Below are 24,645 nucleotides of genomic sequence, written 5' to 3'. Positions count from 1 at the left end.
TCTCCTTGCAGTCCAAAGGACTCTCAAGAGTCTTCTCCAACACCACAGTTCAAAAGCATCAATTCTTCGGCACTCAGCTTTCTTTATATTCCAACTCTCACACCCATACATGACCACAGGAAAAACCATAGCCTTGACTAGACAGATCTTTGTAATGTAAAAGCAAAAAAGTAATGTCTCTGCTTTTGAATATGCTGTCTAGGTTGGTCATAACTTTCCTTCCAAGGAGTAAGCGTCTTTTAATTTCATGGCTGCAGTCACCATCTGCAGTGATTTTGGAGCCCAGAAAAATAAAGTCTGACACTGTTTCCACTGTTACCCCATCTATTTGCCATGAAGTGATGGGACCAGATGCCATGATCTTCGTTTTCTGAATGTTGAGCTTTAAGCCAACCTTTTCACTCTCCTCTTTCACCTTCATCAAGAGGCTTTTTAGTTCCTCTTCACTTTCTGCCATAAGGGTGGTGTCATCTGCATATCTGAGGTGATTGATATTTCTCCCAGCAATGTTGATTCCAGCTTGTGCTTCTTCCAGTCCAGCGTTTCTCATGATGTACTCTGCATATAAGTTAAATAAGCAGGGTAACAATATACAGCCTTGACGAACTCCTTTTCCTATTTGAAACCAGTCTGTTGTTCCATGTCCAGTTCTAACTGTTGCTTCCTCACCTGGATACAGGTTTCTCAAGATGCAGGTCAGGTGGTCTGGCATTCCCATCTCTTTCAGAATTTTCCACAGTTTATTGTGATCCACACAGTCAAAGGCTTTGGCATAGTCAATAAAGCAGAAATAGATGTTTTTCTGGAACTCTCTTGCTTTTTCCATGATCCAGAGGATGTTGGCAATTTGATCTCTGGTTCCTCTACCTTTTCTAAAATCAGCTTGAACATATGGAAGTTCACAGTTCACGTATCGCTGAAGCCTGGGTTGGAGAATTTTGAGCATTATTTTACTAGCGTGAGAGATGAGTACAATTGTGCGGTAGTTTGAGCATTCTTTGGCATTGTCTTTCTTTGGGATTGGAATGAAAACGGACCTTTTCCAGTCCTGTGGCCACTGCTGAGTTTTCCAAATTTGCTGGCATATTGAGTGTAACACTTTCACAGCATCATCTTTCAGGATTTGAAATATCTCAACTGGAATTCCATCACCTCCACTAGCTTTGTTTGTAGTGATGCTTTCTAAGGCCCACTTGACTTCACATTCCAGGATATCTGGCTCTCGGTGAGTGATCACACCATCGTGATTATCTGGGTCGTGAAGATCTTTTTTGTACAGTTCTTCTGTGTATTCTTGCCACCTCTTCTTAATATCTTCTGTTTCTGTTAGGTCCATCCCATTTATGTCCTTTATCAAGCCCATCTTTGCATGAAATATTCCCTTGGTATCTCTGATTTTCTTGAAGAGATCTCTAGTCTTTCCCATTCTATTGTTTTCCTCTATTTCTTTGCACTGATCGCTAAGGAAGGCTTTCTTATCTCTCCTTGCTATTCTTTGGAACTCTGCATTGGAATGGGTATATCTTTCCTTTTCTCCTTTGCTGTTCACTTCTCTTCTTTTCACAGCTATTTGTAAGGCCTCCTCAGAGAGCCATTTTTCTTTTTTGCATTTCTTTTTCTTGGGGATGGTCTTGATACCTCCAATTCATCAAATTGGATACATAAAACACATACAGGTTTTTGTATGTCAATCGGACTTTAAGAAAGAAGTTTAGAAATTTAAAAAATAAATAGATCTATAAATACATTAAAACCACTTTTATATTGGTAAATTTTATGTGGTAACAACAACAATAAAATCTAAAAACAAAAAAACAGCCAGCAGAGATGCCAGTGATAAAGGCAATTTACTAGACAGCTGGGATCATATTTACTTAAGTGAAGGGGGATTACAATAAATTAATAGGTTCAAAGATCCACCACAGTAGATGGGGTCTTGTCTGGAGTCTTGCTAGTAAGTGAGGAATTGAATTTTAGCATTTAGCCTTACTATCAAATGACCTTAGATTTTCCTCATAAAAGTAAAACACCCTTAAACATTTTTTGTCTGTGTGAAAAGAAACAACAATCTTTAGGTCCATTTAGATATTTTTACAATGATACTTGTCTGTTCAATTCGTTTTTTTCTGAAGACTATTTGTGCTGAAATGGGCATCTGCTCAGCTCACCGATTTCAAAACAAAAATTTGCATAATCTGTATTTGCATAGCAGCAAGTGGGTGGAGTTTAGGCAAGTGCACAGATGAACATAAAAATCAAATATGGGCAGGAGGAAACTCAATTTCATTACAAAAAACCATGTTTGTTTAAACATAAAAAAGCTGTGTAAACAATCCAAATGTGTTTGCTGTAGTTTAGCCTACAGGGCTCACATTTTGTTCCCATCCTTTTAGCAGCACAGTTGAACAATGCAAATAAACTTGTGCTGCTCACAAGAGATGTCAGTTTAAAATGTACTCATCAAAAAACAGAAGAAATAGGATGGAAAAGCTGTGAATAGAATGATGCGTGCTGTCTGGAAGAAAAAAGTTAAAGACAATGATTCTAAAAAGATACAATTAGAGATTTTTGGAAAACTATTAGAGCTGTTAAAAATTAAGTAAAAATATTTAAAAGTTTATATACCACAAAATTTTAAGAATTTAGAAGTTGAAGCAAGTAACAGTAGGAGTGAAAAGAATACGGATGGAACATGGAATTAGAATAACTTAGGAGGACAACAACCTTGTAAAAAAGAAAAGGAAAGAGAAAGATCATAGAGTATTAACTTAAAAAGAAAGAGTTTTGGCACAAATAGGGTGATATCTAGAGTGATCAGGTCTAAATACATATGCACTTAGTGTATACACTAAGCCCAAGGAAGTAAGACTCAGATTCTCGATATATTACTAGTATGCTGTGGACCTGAATCTTAGCAAATGTATTGTCATCTGTGGTCAGCAAATGAGACCATAATGTTAGGTCTATCATAACACAAACTGTGTATTAATGGAGCCATTAATCACCATCAAAACTGTATTAGGAGTGAAGATAGCCAAAGAGAGCTTAACTGACAGCAAGTGGCCATAAACCTGTCCAAAAACTAATTTGATTACCATCATACCAGCATCTGTGCCACTTATGAGGGTTCATTTTTGTGATGAAATTAAGTAGACAAGTCATTCATGCGTATAATAGACATCTAAATCATGGTAAACATGTTGCTGGCAAGAGAAGTAGTTAAAGAAAGTGGAGGATTGTTTTGGTGTTTGAATGTAGAACCAACTCAATGGAAAGCATCTTTTGTACAACAGTTGGGTACAAAATGCCATCAAAGAAGCTTGAGATGAAGCCAAATGCCAAGCGAGAAAGAGATGGATGTAACGGGGAGAGTTGGTGGATGTGGGTTGTTTATAAGAAGGAATGTTTTGCCAGGATAAACTCTCACTCTTTATGGGTCATAAAAGTTCCTAGCAAACAATCTGTTTAATTTGGAGACAGTTGGATCTGTTAGGTTTTAGTCCTAACAGACAGAATTGTGGGATGTCATATTTAATGGCAGTCTAGGGAGAGCCTAGAATGTGTATATTCAATGAGAAGCTTAGTTATGAAGAAGGACTATGTTCCACCCGCTTATTCATTTGATCAACTCGCTGTTTTTTTTTTTTTTTTTTTAATTTTCAATTCCTTATCCAGTTATATAATTTTGCCTCAGAACCACTGTGGCTTTAGATTCTGCATGTTTTTATTATCCTACTCCTTTACTGAAAGGAATTTCCTTTCCAAAGACTCTAAATTATTCCAGTTATTAGAGAACGGATACTACCCACTGAGCTGGCAAAAAATAAATACATTTCAGTAATTATTTCACAAAGAAAAAGATTCATTGGAAAATAAATACCAGGTACATTTGAAGATAACCAAAAGCAGTGTATTTTGGGAAGGTGAAATCGTAAATGATTATATAGGTTCATGGACCAAGTCCAGACAGGCCAGGGTGCTACAAATCTGACTCCTGCTTGCTTGATAATCCTGTTGTTTGAGACAAAGCCCTATCTCTGTGTACTTGCTGATCTGATGACCATGCATGTGTGTGAAAGCTTGGAGGAGAATAAAGGGACTTGAGGAACAGGAAATGCTTTTCTTAATACCACGACTGAGAGTGCCCCCACCCTGAATATCCCAGGAAAAAATACCAAGAATGACACTTCTCTCCAGCACCTCCTGAAACATTCTGTGGCTAAGACCCAACACCTTGCCGCTGCTGCGAGGCAGCCCCGAGCCCTGGAAACTGCCTGCCATTCACAGGCTGATGCCTGGTAGGCCTCCCCTTCTTACCTGAGTTTGCAGATGGGCCATTTCCCAGGTGGGCCTGGCCAAACACTCCTCATTAATCATGGCTTAAACCTCTCTCAGTGGGAAGACCTCAGGTTAGACATCATTTGGAAACAAATTGGGTGAAAAATAGCTCTGACAATAAGGAGCCCACACGGAATTCCCCTGTGAGAGCTTCCGCAGTGTGAAAACAGTCTCTTCCAAGACGCTAAATGATCTGTCAGTTAGGGAATGACATTCTAATCCAGTTTTATGTCATATGCAGCTTGAAACAGTTGCTGCAAGCTCCAGCCTTTTGCTGCTGTTATGTTTCCAACTCTCTAGACCCTCTTAATTTACAGAGAAGGTTTGGATTCAGAACCGAAAAGACGTGTGTGTGTGTGTGTGTGTGTGTGTGTGTGTTACGCACAGTAAACAGTCATATGCATAGGCACACAATAGCAAACAAAGTACCTGACCATATGCTGCCTCACTAAAAACGATACTTGCTCAAATATCCTGGTGAAACCAGAAGAATCACAAGGGTACATGCTCTACACAGAATGATCCCCTAATAGAAAAACCAAACAAAACAAAGACTTGTTTTTGTGATTTATTCTCTGGGTGCAAAAAACTCAGCCGAACTGGCTCAAATGCTTTTCAGGCTTTAGAGCCTTGGGATGAATTTATTCTTCCTGAGTCTCTTTTCTTAAAAGTAACTGTATGTTTGCCTTAAAGTGACAGATGGCTTTCCCATCACGTTTTGCCATTATTTATACTAACAGATTGGATCTGAATTGACTGTAAACCAATGTATTTGGTCTTCCATCTATTATAATTCGCATCCTAGGCTGATCTAGTGGGAGAGAAATAGAAGACAAATGCCCACCCGTGTACTCTTGGCACCAGGATTCCATTTGTAAGAATACTTTCCAGGGCACAAACCATGGCCACTCTCTGATTCAAGTAAGCCCAAGAAAGTCCTTCTTCTAGAAAGAGGTGGAGGCTCATGCATGCTGGAAAAGGGCAAAAGACTTTGAGTGCTTGATTTAAGTCAGAATCTTGGGCAGTCTATAACATGGCCACATTCCTTAGCTTACCCACAATGACCCCATTCTCTGATCTACAGAAGTCAGCTGTGGAAAATTCTCTACCTTTTCCCTAGGGGCTTTGTGAAGGGCTTCTCTGAGCTTAACTCTTGAGGCTATCCTGGTCCTAGGGTTAGAATTTCCTCCATTTTCTTCTTGCCTTGACCTTCAAGGCAATGAAGAATTTTCCTCACTGGTCCCTTCAAGCTGGGCCTGGCAAAATGGATTACAATAATCTGGCATTAAAAAAATTTAACATTCTATACTTTTATTTGATTTTGGTGTGAGGATACACAGTGACAGCGTAAATCACAGATATGAGGATTCAGTGTGGGTTGAGAAGCACACACGGGATGACTGTGCTAAGATACATGGTTTTGTCTCAAGAACAGACTAATAGATCAACAGAACTGAAACAAGAGCTCAGAGACCTGTGAATATAACGAAACTACAAATAAACAGGAAAAAGATGGACTGTTTAGCAGATCATCAATAAATAAATGAATGAAATAAAACCCTGTATTGTTTGATATAAATCTAAGCAAGCAGCAGAAATATAGGCTCAGAAAAAAAAAAATGAGCTGAATTTTTAAATTGAATTTAAATTTAGTTCAGTTCAGTTCAGTTGCTCAGTCATGTCCGATTCTTTGCGACCCCATGAACCACAGCATGCCAGGCCTCCCTATCCATCACCAACTCCCGGAGTCCACCCAAACCCATGTTCATTGAGTCCACTGATGGTTGGTGATGCCATCCAACCATCTCATCTTCTCCCACCCCCTTCTCCTCCTGCCCTCAATCTTTCCCAGCATCATGGTCTTTTCCAATGAGTCAGCCCTTCGCATCAGGTGGCCAAAATATTGGAGTTTCAGCCTCAACATCAGTCCTTCCAATGAATACCCAGAACTGATCTCCTTTAGGATGGACTGGTTGGAACTTCTTGCAGTCCAAGGGACTCTCAAGAGTCTTCTCCAACACAACAGTTCAAAAGCATCAATTCTTCGGCACTCAGCTTTCTTTACAGTCCAACTCTCACAACCATACATGACCACTGGAAAAACCATAGCCTTGACTAGATGGACCTTTGTTGGCAGAGTAATATCTCTGCTTTTCAATATGCTGTCTAGGTTGGTCAAAACATTCCTTCCAAGGAGTACATATCAAAAATATCCTATATCCCTGCATATCTAAACTTGTGGAATGAGGTTTATATTTACTACAAGAGTAACTTTGTGTTGGAGGGAAGGAATAACACTTATATTTGATGCAAAGCTATGGTGCCTCTTGAGAAACCTATATGCAGGTCAGGAAGCAACAGTTAGAACTGGACATAGAACAACAGACTGGCTCCAAATAGGAAAAGGAGTACGTCAAGGCTGTATATTATCACCCTGCTTATTTAACTTCTATGCAGAGTACATCATGAGAAACGCTGGGCTGGAAGAAGCACAAGCTGGAATCAACATTGCTGGGAGAAATATCAATAACCTCATTTATGCAGATGACACCACCCTTATGGCAGAAAGTGAAGAGGAACTAAAAACCTCTTGATGAAAGTGAAAATGGAGAGTGAAAAAGTTGGCTTAAAGCTCAACATTCAGAAAATGAAGATCATGGCATCTGGTCCCATCACTTCATGGGAAATAGATGGGCAAACAGTGGAAACAGTGTCAGAATTTATTTTTGGGGGTTCCAAAATCACTGCAGATGGTGATTGCAGCCATGAAATTAAAAGACGCTTACTCCTTGGAAGGAAAGTTATGACCAACCTAGATAGCATATTCAAAAGCAGAGACATTACTTTGCCAACAAAGGTCCGTCTAGTCAAGGCTATGGTTTTTCCAGTGGTCATGTATGGATGTGAGAGTTGGACTGTGAAGAAAGCTGAGAGCCAAAGAATTGGTGCTTTTGAACTGTGGTGTTGGAGAAGACTCTTGAGAATCCCTTGGACTGCAAGGAGATCCACCCAGTCCATTCTAAAGGAGATCAGTCCTGGGTGTTCTTTGGAAGGAAGGAATGATGCTAAAGCTGAAACTCCAGTACTTTGGCCACCTTCATGTGAAGAGTTGACTCATTGGAAAAGACTCTGATGCTGGGAGGGATTGGGGGCAGGAGGAAAAGGGGATGACGGAGGATGAGATGGCTGGATGGCATCACGGACTTAATGGACGTGAGTTTGAGGGATCTCCGGGAGTTGGTGATGGACAGGGAGGCCTGGCACGCTGCAATTCATGGGGTAGCAAAGAGTCGGACACAACTGAGTGACTGAACTGAACTGAACTGAACTGATGGGGCCCAACTGAGAAATTGAGAAAGGAAGTGGGAAGGGAACTAACATTTATCAAGCAGCTGCTGCATTCTAGGCACTGTACTAGAGTTCAGATTTCATAGTCATTTTCAGATTTCAGACTCATTTGCTTATTTAATTTTTACAATATCATCATATGCTGTGATGTACTGTGCTTAGCCTCTAAGTTGTATCCAACTCTTTGCAACTCCATGGACAGTAGCCTGCCAGGCTCTTCTGTCCATGAGGATTCTCCAGGCAAGAATCTGGAGTGGGTTGCCACGCCCTCTTCAAGGGGATCTTCCTGACTCAGGGACTGAATCCAGGTCTCCCACATTGTAGGTAGTTTTTTTTACTGTCTGAGCCACCAGGGAAGCCCAAGAATACTGGACTGGGTAGCTTATCCCTTCTCTGGGGGAACTTCCTTACCCAGGACTAGAATCGGGGTTTCCTGCATTGCAGGCAGATTACCAGCTGAGCTACCTGGGAAGCCCATCATCATGTATAGGTGCTATTTATCCTTTTCTACTAGTGAGGAAAACAAGGAAGCTGAAGCAACCAGCCCAAGGTCATATTTATTGATTCCTTTATTCATGTGTTAACAGGTATCAATCACATACTCATTTCTTGCCAGATGGTTTTTTTTTTTTTTTTTCCCAAGCACTTGGGATAGAGTAGTATGGGGAGAGTAGTAGAGGATAGACAGACCAAGGCTCTGTCTCCAGATAACAGTCTAAAGGCAGGAAACAGTCAATACAGCTTATGAATGAGCATGCATATAAAGTCACCTCAAAACAGGAAATGCTGGGAACCAAGGGTATAAATCTAATGAGAACGATGAGGAAAAGGGACTCATTTGACAATCTTAGGGGAAAGTATTCCAAACAGAAGCAAGAGTAGATGCAAAGACCCTGAGGTAGCAATAAGTGTCACATGTTTAAGGGACAGAAAGAAGACTAGTGTGATGGACTTAAGTATTGTGAGGGCATGATGGAAGATGAGGTCAGAAGTAGAAAATATATTACAGTCACCTGCCATGCTAAAACCTAGGTCATATTTTTTAATGACATTAAACAATAAGTATTTATTTGATGGGTTTTCTCTTAATGGAAGGTTTTCTCCCCTCAAGTTATTTACGTTCACAATGAATAATTGAATGAATCTCTTATTCCAGTTGTTTTATGAGGTCAAAGGAACTAAGAGAACATTAAACCTAAGCAAGCCAGGTTTTGCAATATTTAGATTTAGTAATAGGCATTGAGGGACAGAAGATTATAAACACTGATTGCAATCAGAATTTGGAAAGATAATTGTTTTCGCTTTTTTCATTTAAATTGCTACTTCTCAAGAGTACATCTTCTTTTACTTCTGAGTTTTTCCAAAGGCAAGAAGAAGCCACAATGGTGAATAAACAAGAGTTTAAATAAAACAGAAATTGTCTAAATTTGGATAAGTCATCAAGGCTGAAATGGAACCAGAATTGAGAAACTGAGTGATCTGTGTTGTTACAGAACTTCTCTGGTGGCTCAGTGGTAAAGTATCCACCTTCCAATGCAGGAGACAAGTTTGATTCCTGGTCGGGAAGATCCCCTGGAATAGGGAATGGTGACCCATTCCAGTATTCTTGCCTGGAGAAGCCCATGGACAGAGGAGCCTGGCAGGCTACATATATAGGCCATGGAGTCACCAAGAGTTGGACATAACTGAGTGATTAAGTACATATGCATGTAGGTTGTTACAGAGTTCTAAGTTAAATTTCCAAGAGAAAGTCATTGAACATATACAGATTTCCATGCCTTATTTCCACATTCTCAAGAAATAAGCATGCAGAAGATAAAATTATTCTAATTTCAACATATTTCAAAAATTTAAATCACAGAAATCTACATTTTTTGTGTGAACTTTAAGCTCCCCAAGTATTTAATGTTATAAAACTGCCCATGAAAACTTTACATGGGATTACAAACAGACAGGTTTCTCTACAAATTTGCTGAAACTTGAATTACATGGTTGGATGGCTTCACCAACTCAATGAACATGGGTTTGGATGGACTTTAGGAGTTGGTGATGGGCAGGGAGGCCTAGTGTGCTGCAGTTCATGGGGTTGCAAAGAGTCGGACACGACTGAGTGACTGAACTGAACTGAATTACATCTAAATCTGAAAAATCTATCTAGTTATTGAAAACTGATCCTTTAAAAAAAAAACAATTCCGATTGACCCTTACAAACCCATATCACTAATGGGTGGGAATCAGCCACGCCAGTGTTGGGACAGCTTAGTATCCCTCATTGTGAAGTAGCTGAGTGCCGAGGTGGGGTAGGGAAGGGAAAAAAAAAAGCCAAGGAATTTCACCTGCAAGAAGAATGGGGACATTGATACCACTTGACTGGCTGTTGCTTTTTTAATTAAATAAAAGTGTTGAGATGATGACCAGGGTCTGAGTTTCCTCCATCGTCTCTTGAATTTTTGGCTTGTTCTAGATTCCAGGGTTAGGGAAGGATGACAACTCTCTAAGATGTAGAATGAAAAGGAGGATTGTAAAGAATCACAAGCACCAGCTGAGGAGACTACTGAAGCTCCAGCCTCAAATGCAGACTGGGAGAGTACTGTAAGACTTCATAGATGCTGTGGCTTGAAAAGAGGAAAAATCAAGCCAGTGCCAAGAAAAGATGATGTCACTAAAAATAGGTCTCTTAATTGATTTTTAAAACATATATAGACTGAGCATTAGATGTATCTTCTGGTGCTACCACAATGAAGCAAAGAGTTTCTTAGTCATGATAGAGAAGGAAGGCTAGCTAGACCAGGTGGTAGCTCAGGATGAAGGCAACAGTCAAGGTGGTTTAGTGACTCCCAATGGTCAGCATTTGCTCCTCAACCTCAGTTCTAAAGAGTTGTTGGAGATTTCTGATGATGTCTCTCTATTGGTATTAATTATAAGAGTAACAGGGCTGATGAGACTAAGATACAATTGGGGGACACTTCTACCGAGCAGGCATTGTACCTTGATTATGTCCTTATGGACTCAAACAGCTAAATTATTCATTAAGTTAGCAATTAATCATCAAACATAGAGTTGGGCAGTTTGTTCCAGGCAATAGAAATTTTTATTTGAGCATCTGTGTATAAAGATGTATTAGTGACCAATTAATGCTTTCTAAAAGACACACAATTCAGGATAAAATCTATAGTGTGTAGAAATTCCTAAGTATAATTTTCTTTTGATTTGTAAAAAAGTTCCCTTTTTGCATATAATATATAACAATAATTCACTGCAAAATTTTCATGGTATATTAAGGACTCATCATTGGCCTCAGAGTTCTCGTTATCTTGACACTAAATGGCTTTGAAATTGACTCTTCTCTTGCCTTTGACTGTCAGTCTGATCCAGTGTCAGCTCTTCTCCTTTTCATTCCTATCCTCCACCCATGAAACCTCTCTAATGGCTCTGAACTACAATAAGGCAATAGTACACCTGAAGTACTAAAATAGGAAGAATGTAGCATGGAGAAAGACATATTTCACCCTCACACACAGAAAAACAAAGAGAGAAAGAAAGAAAAGGTCTTGGTTTTGAGACAAGCAAGGAACTCATCTTATTGTGAGTACCAAAAGATCAACACAAGGAATAATTTAAACATCAGGTAAAGAGAAGTCTTTCTCTTCAATAATGAAACTTTTAAAGATCTGACAATCCTGGGACTTCCCTGGCAGTCTTGTGGTTAAGACTTCACATTTTCGATGAAGGGGACACAAGTTTGATCCCTGGTCAGGAGACTAAGATCCCAATGCTATGTGGTGTGACCCAAAACAAAACAAAACAAAACAAAAACAAACAAACAAAAAACTAATGTTGGAAGAAGCATGTGCTAATTTTTTAATGCCTTTTCACCCTGATCAAACATGTTTAAACTAGGGTCCTTATTTAACATAAACCTTGTAAATGCATTAAATAAGCAATCTACACATGCTTACTTAAGCACTGAATAACTGAATCAATAAATTACTTCACTTATTACTAGGTCATTGTCTTGACATAACTTTTTCTATGTCTCTGAAGTTTCTTACTCATGAATAATAAGCTTCATAATAGTTATTATTTTTTTAATTATACTCTGTGCCCAGAAGTTACTCACACTAGCTTGGTTTATTGACACATTTTATCACCTCATTTCACAAAGAAAAAAGTTGAGATTCAGAAAAGTTAAGTGACTTTCCAGGGTCATACAGCTGTAAGTAAAAAAGTCAGAACCCTTGCTTATTGCTTTTTGGGCCTTGTAGCTCAGTCAGTAAAGAATCTGCCTGCAGTGCAGGAGACCCGGGTTTGATCCCTGGGTTGGGAAGATCCCCTGGAGAAGGAAATAGCAACCCACTCCAGTATCCTTGCCTGGAAAATCTCATGGACAGAGGAGCCTAGTGGGCTGCAGTACATGGGGTTGCAAAGAGTCGGGCATGACTGAGCGACTAACACTTACTTACTTACTTACTAAAGGAAGTCACACTGATAGCTCTTTTGGTATAAGAATTATTTAATTCTGTGATCACTAGCCACCCCCATACAAGCACCAGCATTGAGTTCCAATTGGTAGATAGAGATAGTGTGGCCTGTGCTAATGTGTCTTTTTGAAATAATTGCATTTCTATAGACTGTCATAAAAGAAAATCCAAAGCTAGCAGAGAATCTCGGCTTTCAAGAAAAACACAGAGAAGGTGACATATTTGGGATTTTGCATTTAACCACTTCCTTTCAGTAATCAGCTCATCATGGAATCTACAGAAGATATATTCTGGATTGTTAAGTATGAAGGAGTTTATGGAGCAGTAACATTTTGCATGGAGCAAATAGTCTCTGGTTTTAGAAGCTACATACTTAATACCTGGGCTGGAAATGGGAATAATTTGGCAATCTAAGAGTTCCTGTGTGAAAACTGAAGATTTTTTACCTGAAAAGACAAATTTTGACCCTGATTACCAAGTGAATCACCAGGATTTGCCACAAAGTCAAATTGAAAAGATTACAATATATTTTGGTTCATCTGCAGTAGCTTCTGTGGGACTCAAGTAAATTATGAAATCAGTGATTTAAAAAGCCTGTACTTTGGTGTTAATTTAATTTATCTGTCTACACCAAAACTTTTACCTTACTGGATAAGATACATATCAGTGCTATTCCTAAACATTTTTACCTTGACCCTTTTCCAATGATATAATTCTCTTATTCTAGGAGTTGGAGAAAAAACAAAATGACAAACAGAGTAGAAAGATATAAAGGGATTTCTTCACACTTGCCTCCAGCTAAACAATGCCTATATGGGATAAAGTCATTGACTTTCTCCAAAAGTGAGCACATGGAACTAAATCCAGTTCTATATCTCACAATTCTGATAAAAATATTGATTTTTATAAACATAGCACACACAACAGAATAGTAGTGTTTGTCAAAAATAAAATAATAAACCAGGAGCGAAATAAACCTTAAATACTTAAACCCTGGTCATCAGTGTTATTGTACTAATAACTCCTATCATGTTTTGAACACTGACTACATCCCAGACAGGGTGTTATGCACTTTATAAGCATTACATTATTTGGTTCACTATTGGCTGTATGTAATGAGTGATAATATTATGCTATGGAAATTGAGGCATGTAGTAGTTAAGTATACAGCAAGAGGAAGGACACAAACAACAGTAGTCTGTTTAGACTCTGCTCTTAATCATTGAGTGAAAGATATCATACCCTTTAGTTCAGTTCAGTCACTCAGTTGTGTCTAACTCTTTGCAACCCCATGAATCACAGCACACTAGGCTTCCCTGTCCATCACCAGCTCCCAGAGTTTACCCAAACTCATGTCCATCGAGTTGGTGATGCCATCCAGCCATCTCATCCTCTGTCATCCCCTTCTCCTCCTGCCCCCAATCCCTCCCAGCATCAGAATCAACTCTTCACATGAGGTGGCCAAACTATTGGATTTTCAGCTTCAGCATCAGAACACCCAGGACTGACCTCCTTTAGGATGGACTGGTTGGATCTCCTTGCAGTCCAAGGACTCCCAAGAATCTTCTCCAACACCACAGTTTAAAAGTATCAATTCTTTGGCATTCAGCTTTCTTCATAGTCCAACTCTCACATCCATGCATGACCACTGGAAAAACCATAGCTTTGACTAGACAGATCTTTGTTGGCAAAGTAATGTCTCTGCTTTTTAATATGCTATCTAGGTTGGTCATAACTTTCCTTCCAAGGAGTAACAGTCTTAATTTCATGGCTGCAATCACCATCTGCAGTGATTTGGGAGCCCCCCAAAATAAAGTATGACACTGTTTCCACTGTTTCCCCATCTATTTCCCATGAAGTGATGGGACCAGATGCCATGATCTTCGTTTTCTGAATGTTGAGCTTTAGGCCAACTTTTTCACTCCTCCTCTTTCACTTTCATCAAGAGGCTCTTTAGTTCCTCTTCACTTTCTGCCATAAGGGTGGTGTCATCTGCATATCTGAGGTTATTGATATTTCTCCTGGCAATCTTGATTCCAGCTTGTGCTTCTTCCAACCCAGCTTTTCTCATGATGTACTCTGCATAGAAGTTAACTAAGTAGGGTGAAAAGGAGTACGTCAATATACAGCCTTGACGTACTCCTTTTCCTATTTGGAACCAGTCTGTTGTTCCATGTCCAGTTCTAACTGTTGCTTCCTGACCTGCATATAGGTTTCTCAAGAGGCAGGTCAGGTGGTCTGGTATTCCCATCTCTTTTAGAATTTTCCACAGTTTATTGTGATCATACCCTTAGGGACATTCAGATAAGAGCCCTAAATATTTTTTACAGCTCAAATATGCACAAAGTTCCCATCCTGTCACCACTTTGGGTCATGTTCATTTAGTGGAAATAGTGACTTCTGTCTCCCAACCACATCTAGAATAAGGAAAAATACAACTGTCTGGAACAGCTATGATGTTTTTGGCTGGATCCCATGAACTCGTTCTATTCCATTTCCTGGTCCTCATGAAAGCCAACTCAATGCTTTCTCTCCAGAAGAGTAGCTAAAGGAGCAAACCTAAAGGGGAAAGGAGAGATCCCCAGCGTTCTGGATGATGCAAATTTGGGGAGGAGGATTACAGAAAAGCCCCACCTCTTGGGGTTTCCCAGGTGGCACTAGGGGTAAAGAATCCACCCACCAATGCAGGAAACGTAAGAGACACCAGTTCGATCCCTGGGTCAAGAAGATCTCCTGGAGGAGGAAATGGCAACGTACTCCAATATTCTTGCCTGGAGAATCCCATGGACAGAGGAGCCTGGTGGGCTACAGTCTGTGGGATCACAAAGAGTCTGACGTGACTGAAGTGACTTTGCACACACGCACCCATCTCTTACCACCTCATTAAGAAAAATGGAGGAATCCCAGCATTAAAAGGGACCTTCACATAATAATTCAAACCATCAGTTTGCCAGGATCATGCTATCCTCTGAAAAAGTTGTCAGAACCTCAGGAAGGAGAGAGGTTCCAAGAAGGCAGGAAGCCAACATAATTAGCAATGCTCACGGGGCAGGCTGCCTTGGATTCCCCTCATGAACCGAGGGGCTGGAAAAGCAGGCCTGCTCCAGCAATCATCCCATCTCAATATGTTTGCACCTTGGTATAGGTCCCTGGGGAACACACGGCTGCTGCCAGACTCACTCATCACACAGAATTAGTGAGTGCTTTGGCATGGAGGCCCTGCGCAGCAGTCACCGAGCAAGAAGATTTATTGCTATATTTGACAGTCTGTTATTCACTAACTGAGCATGACACGTCTGGGATTTCGAATCGTCAACTTGACATCTAACAGGAGAACAAACCTTGGGGAGGAGGACAGGGGTACGAGGAGAAAGCAGAGGAAGGTGGCAGTTTTCAGGATAGAGTTCCCATTTCCCTGCTGACCTCCACGGTGGGTCTGGGCTTGAGGTCATCACCAGATGGAAGGGAGGAGGCAGATACCTGGAGGGCCTTGGTGTGGAGTGATAATGAAGCTGCAGATCACTGGGAACGAAGGCACTGTGGCTTCTTGTACGGGCTGGACATCTTTCTTGGCGACAGTAAGTGAGCTTCTGTTCTCATCTTTAGGAAAGCATGTCCCATGAGAGACACAGAAGAGCTCCCCTCACTTCCCTCTCCCTTTGCAGTTGAATCAGAGCCTTGGCTGCCAAGGGAGAATGAGTTTTACTGCTTGAAGTCACCTTTTCAGCTAGAGGACCCCGTGGACAGAATGGCCCTCATCCCCTTTCCCATGCTCTGGCCACCCTCCATCAGCTGAATGGGCTGCAATGAGCCCAGACACAGTCTTCAATCCTCACCTAGCCCCCTCACAAATCAAAGACAAACTCTTTTCTTGCCCATTAGAAAGCCGAGATTCTGTCCACAGGATGCAGGCTCCACCTTTACCATGAAAAAGAGACTGGGGCTCACTAATGATTGGAGACATAATTTATTTAATCTTCATGGATCCATTGGGAGCCATGGCTCAGAGGCCCATGAATAAAAACGGCAAGTTTCCTCAGTGCATTCAAGGCAGTTAAGACAATTTGTTTAGCCTGCTACTAAGTGCTTGGAAGACTTATCTATCCTGGCTGAAAATAGCACTCACACGCCCCCATTAAAAGCATCGAATCTCTCTGCTTATATTTCAGCAAGTCAATATGAGATAAAATAAAAGTTTTAATGTCTGGTTTCTGCCTCTTTGGGTTTCCATATGTTAGAACCCAATATATTTATTCCCTCTCCGTTTATCTTCTCTCTGTCTCTCTCTTCCGTCTTTGTCTCTCTTCACCCGCTCTGTCTTCTCCATCCCATTCCTCCCCTGATCTCTCTTTCTGTCTCAGCAAGTGGAGGATATGAACAAGGCAGTGAGACCACAAGCAGTGGCTCTGGTTCACATTTTCTCCTAATTGTTCCTGCAAAATTCTGCATAATAAAGGAATATCGGCAACAAAGAAGGAAAACCTAAGTACAAGGAAGAATTGCCCTATTTTACTCTAAACATCCTTTTAAGCTGAATTGTGGTTTGATAGTTGTGGTTTGATCTTATTGAAATGGACATACTCTTTAAAAAAACAGACAAATCTCTTTTGAATCATTTATTGAGTTGATGGAATAGAAATATTTAAAATTACTGCAAGCACATTAGTTAGTATCTAAGCCCTAAGATAGTATATACTGATGGAGAAAGTTTAAAACAATTCTGTCAAATTAAGAAGGGAGCAAGTTTGTAGTGGAAAAAAAATAAGAGTTTTTTTTTTCCCCAATCAGGAACCAAGAGTACATGGGAATGTGTGACTTGGCAATCGTGAGAAGAAACATATTTAAAACCCAGGCTTGAAACAAGTCACAGATCAACAGAGAATGACACAGAGGCCTACAGGTTCCTGGCATCAGAGATCTGTCTTGTCTCTCCCTCTCCTCTCCTGTGATCATGGTTATATAATGATGAATCAACAAGCGTATCCAAGTAATGGGTACATAGCAAGAAGAAAAGATCCACCTGGGCCTCCCTAAACTTGGCTGCAAGACCTCTCCAGGTCCACCACCCCTTGTTGGCTACTTAGAACTTATCTCAAGGGAGTGGAGGAATGTTTTTAGATGCTAGACAGCATATTAAAAAGCAGAGACATTATTTTGCCGACAAAGGTCCATATAGTCAAAGCTATGGTTTTTTCAGTAGTTATGCACAGATGTGAGAGTTGGACCAGAAAGAAGGCTAAGTGCCAAAGAATTAATACTTTTTGAACTGTGGTGCTGGAGAAGACTCTTGAGAGTCCCATGGACAGCAAAGAGGTCAAACCAGTCAATTCTAAAGGAAATCAGCCCTGAGTATTCACTGGAAGGAATGATGCTAAAGCTGAAGCTCCAATACTTTGTCCTGCAAAGCGCTGACTCATTGGTAAAGACCCTGATGCTGGGAAGGATTGAAGACAGGAGGAGAAGGAGGCAACAGAGGATGAGATGGCTGGATGGCATCACCAATTCCATGTACATGGGTTTGAGCAAAATTCAGGAGATAGTGAAGGACAGGGAAACCTGGCATGCTGCAGTCCATGGGGTTGCCAAGAGTTGGACACCACTTAGCAGCTGAAAAACAGCAGGGCTGCCTCAGGCTTTATCACCTGCCTGGACACCTGCTCCAATACAAAGATCATGTGGAGGGACCCTGCTGGTATACCACTGTGGCTCTTCAGATCTCAGAAAACAGATCATGCCCTCAGCATGCTTCTTGGTCTGTCTAGCACAGAGTTCACAGTTTCATATTAAGGATGCTCACCATGACCTCAGGCTGACTTTCCTACTTTGCTTCTCTTTCTTTCCAATCTTTAGGGTCTTCCTCTCTTCTGGTAAGAGAAGATTCATAATCACATCATTCACATTATTCACAGCAACTATTTTAGACCCTGGCTCATTATAGCATTCCTCTCCTACTTTTACACCTGCCATGAGTTATAAAAGTTCATTTTGAAACTGAAAAGCTGAGAGCTGTTTTTAACTTTCCATTTTGCCATGATGTTATGCCAAGAGAAGTAAGAATAGAATACCCTCAGTTCTGGGAGTGGGGGAGATGAGGAGACCAAGGAAATTCTGAGGATATCAACAGGTTAATAGTTCAAAAATAATAGATGTATTATTTTATCCCAGCTTTATATTGTGTCTATTAACTCATCCTCAAAGGGAACAATTGCTTCCAATTGCACATTGAGGAGACAGCGTCCAAAGCCATTTCTGAAACAACAATCTATTTTCTTCCTGCAAGTGTACAACAATCTTATTTGTTGGATGGAGTCCAATGATCACAAAAGGTGCCATAAAGCTCTGGCTTCTGTCCAGTGATGTGGGTAAAACTTTTATGTCAATAAATATATGTTCATATACTTCCGTCTCCCCAAAAAGATTTGAAATATCTTATAAATAATTACAAAATATATCAAAAACACATGGATATGTAAATCAAGGTAAAAGGAAAATAGATGTAGGAAAGAAAGATAAAGCCAAATATAAGATTATTACAGAAAACAGAATTTCCTTCTCTTCTATGCAGCTGCTGGATCTGGGTTATCAACTGGGCTGTAACAAGGTCAGGTTGTCATGCTCATCACCTTTTTAGCCATCCTATTGAAATGCTGACCATATTAGTATGGACTAAATTCGTAATCAGAATTGAGAAGGGGCTCATTGTAAAGAAATTATTCTGGGAGAAAATTATGAACATTCTTGAACAAGCTGGCCCTTGGGTTATAGAAGTGCTATGCAAATTCCCTCAAAGATGGGACGGGGGTTAGACAACCTGGTGGTGCCTGAGCAGGATCCTGAGGATAACAGGAGCATCTGATTCACCTCCTGGATTTGACCATTAGGTATGCTGAGAGGGGAAGATACAGGGTTTGGATAACTGGATGCAGCTACAGAAGAGGCATCAGCAGGAACTCCACATGGGAAGAGGACGTTGAGGACCCATTTCAAAAGGATATCCTAGGAAAGCTTTCTGAGTCAAAATGTTGCCTTTCAGAAGTCATGTGTTCTGGATAGTTTGTGCAGGAAAGAAATGATCCATCTTGGAAAATAACTTCTCCCCCGCGTTTGTGGTTGTTGTTAAGTTGTTAAGTCATGTCCTACTCGTGTGACCCCATGGACTGCAGCACGCCAGGCTTCCCTATCCTCCAGGCTTACTATGCTGCACTCTGTTGCCCCCCGTTCTCTCTTGCACTGCTCTAAAAACAGATTAGTGGGCCTGAGAGAAGTAGGAAAACACTTCAGTGGAGCTGAATATGGACAAATAGGTCCCCAGCCAAGGTCTGTTGGATTCATGTTAAAACAAAAACATTCAGAAAATTTTACTTACACATAAAGTTAAATGACTGGGATTGGTAAAAATATTAAAACGTTTCTGTTTGGGACAGACATTTGCCTGTTATCCCAAAGGTTCATGTCATGTTTCCACCAAGTTAATCTAGTCAGAAGACATGTTCCATCTGACCCAGTGGGGTTTCAGGCATTTTGGAGCCTGGTGGTTACTTTTTAAAGACATAGAGGAAATTCCCAGAAAATCACATGTTTTGTGACTGTCAATCAATTGAGTAAATGAGTAAACAGGAAATAGAGTCTCAGGTGGGATGGCCTGTGATGATATGAGCCAGGTTCTATTTTTTTTCAAAAGATAATATAGTTTTTATTTATTTCTAGTACTTGGTTGGAGTAATTTTTGTTGTTGTTGTTCAGTTGTTAAGGTCATGTTCTTTTTGACCTCATGGACTGCAGCATGCCAGACTTCTCTGTCCTTCATTATATTTCAGAGTTTCTCAAGCTTATGTCCATGGAGTTGGTGATGTCATCCAACCATTTCATCCTCCACTGCCCCCTTCCTCTCCTGCCCTCAGTCTTCCAGCATCAGAGTCTTTTCCAGTGAGTAGGCTCTTCCCATTTACTCATTTACTTGCTTGATTGACAGTCACAAAACATGTGATTTTCTGGGCATTTCCTCCATGTCATTAAAAACTGATCACCAGGCTCCAAAGTCCCTGAAACCCCACTGGGTCAGAAGGGACATTATCTTCTGTCTAGATTAACTTTGTGGTAACATGACATGAATCTTTGGGATAACAAGCAAATGTCTGTCCCAGAGGGAAAAGTCAGTATTTTTTTTAACAATCTCAGTCATCTAACTTTAAGTGTAAATAAGAACTTTTTGAGTTTTTTAAAACATAAATCAGACAGACCTTGGCCCGGGACCTATTTGCCTATATCCATTGAATTTTAATGTAAACCTAACATATACCTGAGGGGGCAGAAAAAGGTTTTTTTAATGCAATGGAATATTAAAAAGAAAAACCTAGAGATTTTTAAAAATAACTAAGATTTAGTATATTTCTATCTGGCTGTTTTTCTGTGCTTTTCCAATTATTTATTTGTATTTACTTCATAGGGACTTTATTGCATAGCTTTTTATCCTGTTTTTTCCATTTCACATTTTATAAAAAGCACTTTCTATATCATTGAAGCAGTCTCAGAAACAGTTTACTAATTACATAGTTTTCCACAATGTAAATACATCATAAATTATTTAATCATAAAATGTTTCCAATTTTTCATTATTTGGATAATACCTCCTGAGACTTCATTAGTTGTTTTTTTTTAATCTATTATTTTTAGAGTTTCAGAAAGGAAAGGAGGCTGGAGCTTGTGCTTAGTTTATAATTTTGATCCAATCACAAATGATCTTTATTGAACAATTTGACAAAATGTAGTGTTTCTATTTTTTTTTCTTTTTACAAAAGCTGCATAATGATATTGTTTAGTCATCTGTGGGATATTCTGGTAAGGCAGGTGAGTTTCATCTTCATTGTATAAAAGGAAAATTGGAGCAGAGTGATGATTGCTCTAAGGCACAAAGCGATGACAACAAGCATCATTTATACAGGCCTTACAGCTGACCTTACGACATTGCTTCTAGGTAAGTATCATTCGTAACAAAATTGAGAAGACTGAGACCCAGAGGACAGGTAACTTGCACATACTTACCAAAAAGGTTAGTGACACAGCAATGTGTCAAATCAGTCTCTTCTGACCCCAAATCTATGTCCTCCACCCTCAACCATTGCTTCCTGCGCTGCCCACCCAAAGTTCACCAATTTCTGGCTTTGGACCCAGGGGGTATCTACACCAAGGACAACAAGATGCTTTGCATAAATCCTTCCTCTAAATACATGTATTATATGCAGGTGGTTATATTTGCTTTGATTCAACAGCTCACTTTCAGTGAATGTCTAGGAGGCATCAAGCTTTCAATCTTCCTCTTGTTTTTAAATACCTCTTGCCACACTTTTGAGAGATATGATCCCACCAGCTTAGCTCTGATTATTGAATGGGCATAAAAACTTTCCTCAACTTTTGTACTCATCACTGGCAAACTGCAAGGCTCGTTGAAAAGGGGAGTGTTTCATTTCTGAATTCAGTCCATTCACAGGCCAGTACACGAATGTGGCACACAAAGAAAAAGCATTTTTTTTCATTGTCAAAATATCTGTCACCACACCCACCAACCCCTTTCATAACTCACAGTCCTATTATAGTGTTGTTGTATAATGCACTGTTAAAATTATTTAGCATGAAAAAAAACGTGGACTTGCCATGGCAATTTACGTTGGTGTTTCTCTTTTCATAATAAGGTCTTGTCAGTCTTAGCTGCATATTGGAATAGAGCTTTAAAACACACAGATGCCTGGGTGTCTCTCCTTGTGATGGAATTCCTTCAGGTTTCGGCCTGGGTTTGGGGATTTCTAAAAACCTGCATGGGTGATTCTAATGCATAGTCAAAGACTCTAGAATATGTCAGGGTTTTAGGCAGTGAACCAACAACCAACAACAACAACAACAATAAAGTGATACCTACCTTTTCAGAGAAGACAGCAATTAATTAAATCTAGATAGATAGATAGATAGATATAGCTAGATTTTCCTCTAAAACAGATAGCACAATTATTTTTTAAAAGCTATTCATTTATTTATAGTTTTAAATTAATGGATTTCTAAAAATAAAGGAGTTTTCAAATATTAGGCACAATGTAATTTCTCATTTTTAGATAGAGGTAAATAGGAAAAGGAGTATGTCAATGCTGTATATTGTCACCCTGCTTATTTAACTTATATGCAGAGTATATCATGAGAAACGCTGGGCTGGAAGAAGCACAAGCTGGAATCAACATTGCCAGGAGAGATATCAATAACCTCAGATATGCAGATGACACCACCCTTATGGCAGAAAGTGAAGAGGAACTCAAAAGCTTCTTGATGAAAGTGAAAGTGGAGAGTGAAAAAGTTGGCTTAAAGCTCAACATTCAGAAAATGAAGATCATGGTATCTGGTCCCATCACTTTATGGGAAATAGATGGGGAAACAGTGGAAACAGTGTCAGACTTTATTTTTGGGGGCTCGAAAATCACTGCAGATGGTGACTGCAGCCATGAAATTAAAAGACGCTTACTCCTTGGAAGGAAAGTTATGACCAACCTAGATAGCATGTTCAAAAGCAGAGACATTACTTTGCCAACAAAGGTCCGTCTAGTTAAGGCTATGGTTTTTCCTGTGGTCATGTATGGATGTGAGAGTTGGACTGTGAAGAAGGCTGAGCGCCAAAGAATTGATGCTTTTGAACTGTGGTGTTGGAGAAGACTCTTGAGAGTCCCTTGGACTGCAAGGAGATCCAACCAGTCCATTCTGAAGGAGATCAGCCCTGGGATTTCTTTGGAAGGAATGATGCTAAAGCTGAAACTCCAGTACTTTGGCCACCTCATGTGAAGAGTTGACTCATTGGAAAAGACTCTGATGCTGGGAGAGATTGGGGGCATGAGGAGAAGGGGACGACAAAGGATGAGATGGCTGGATGGCATCACTGACTCGATGGATGTGAGTCTGAGTGAACTCCGGGAGTTGGTGATGGACAGGGAGGCCTGGCGTGCTGTGATTCATAGGGTCGCAAAGAGTCAGACACGACTGAGCGACTGAACTGAACTGAATCCTCTCCTAACTCAGATGATGTCTGCTGATAATTCATTCCAGAAATTTGCAATCCTATATGCTACAGTACTAAAATTTTTGGATCATTTCCCCAATAGAGAAACCAAGGCACAAATAGAGTAAGGGACTATTCCAAGAATGGCACATCTTACCCTATATGCAGCCTGATTAATAGTACTGATCCCTTGGAGTATTAGGGAAGCCCCATATGGCAGTAGTAGTAAAGATTCCACCTGTCAACTCAGGTTAGACAAAAGAGATGCGGGTTTGATCCCTGCTTTGGGAAGATCCCCTTTAGGAGGGCAAGGCAACCCATTCCACTATTCTTGCCTGGAGAATCCCATGGACAGAGGAACCTGGCAGCCCACACACAGTCCATAGGGTTGCAAACAATTGGACACAACAGAAGTGACTTAGCACATACCTGGAGTATTCTTGAGAAGGATTCTGAGGCTGCAGCAGGGTGTAAGTGTCGTGATTGATTAATGTCTGCCATGAGTGTAAATTGTTGTCGTTCAGTTGCTCAGTCTTGTGTGAGTCTTTGCAACACCATGGACTGCAGCATGCCAGGCTTCCCTGTCCTTAACCATCTCCTAGAGTTTGCAAAAGGAAGCACATGTTTCCAATACTTTGCATCTTTAGTCTATTATTATTTTATTCGATCCAGGACCTGAATTTGGCTTCCCTGATAGCTCAGTTGGTAAAGCATCTGCCTGCAATGCAGGAGACTCTGGTTCGATTCCTGGGTCAGGAAGATCCGCTGGAGAAGGGAAAGGCTAGCCACTCCAGTATTCTTGGGCTTCCCTTGTGGCTCAGCTGGTAAAGAATCTGCCTGTAATGCAGGAGACCTGATTTTGATCCCTGGGTTGCAAAGATCCCCTGGGGAAGGCAAAGGCTATCCACTCCAGTATTCTGGCTTAGAGAATTCCATGGGACTGCAAAGAATCGGACAGGACTGAGAGACTTTCACTAACTTTAGCACAAGGGGTTTTTACATATCACAAACTCTCCATTAGAATATTCTTTTCAAGCGCAGGGCTGGGTGAATATGTGTGTGTCCTTGAAGATAAATATGATAAAGAAAGCACTCTTGTTGTTCAGTCGCTAAGTCGAATCTGACTCTTCAGCCCCATGAACTGCAGCACACCAGGCTTCCTTGTCCCAGACTACCTCCTGCAGTTTGCTCAAACTCATGTCCAGTGAATCAGTGATGCCATCCAACCATCTTACCCTCTGTCGTCCCCTTCTCCTCTTGCCCTCAATCTTTCTAAGCATCAGGGTCTTTTCCAAAGAGTTAGTTCTTCGCATCAGGTGGCCAAAGTATTGGAGCTTCACCTTCAGCATCAGTCCTTCCAGTGAATGTTCAGGGTTGATTTCCTTTAGGATTGACTGCTTTGATCTCCACTGATCCCCTTTAAAAGATTATTTCTCTTTTAAAACA

The 24,645-nt window shown here is 40.4% G+C and overlaps 1 non-coding gene across 1 annotated transcript; it reads left to right on the top strand.

Annotated features, from left to right (window-relative positions):
* The first annotated feature begins 23,886 nt into the window (after positions 1–23,886).
* TRNAC-GCA lies at positions 23,887–23,959 on the top strand. The gene has a single exon. It is a non-coding gene; the product is annotated as a tRNA-Cys (tRNA).
* The last annotated feature ends 686 nt before the right edge of the window (positions 23,960–24,645 follow it).

Source organism: Bos indicus x Bos taurus, chromosome 9, assembly GCF_003369695.1.
Source record: "Bos indicus x Bos taurus breed Angus x Brahman F1 hybrid chromosome 9, Bos_hybrid_MaternalHap_v2.0, whole genome shotgun sequence".
Lineage (NCBI taxonomy): Eukaryota > Metazoa > Chordata > Mammalia > Artiodactyla > Bovidae > Bos > Bos indicus x Bos taurus.
The sequence above is the reverse complement of the archived record's forward strand: the minus strand, read 5'-3'. Positions and strand labels throughout refer to the sequence as shown.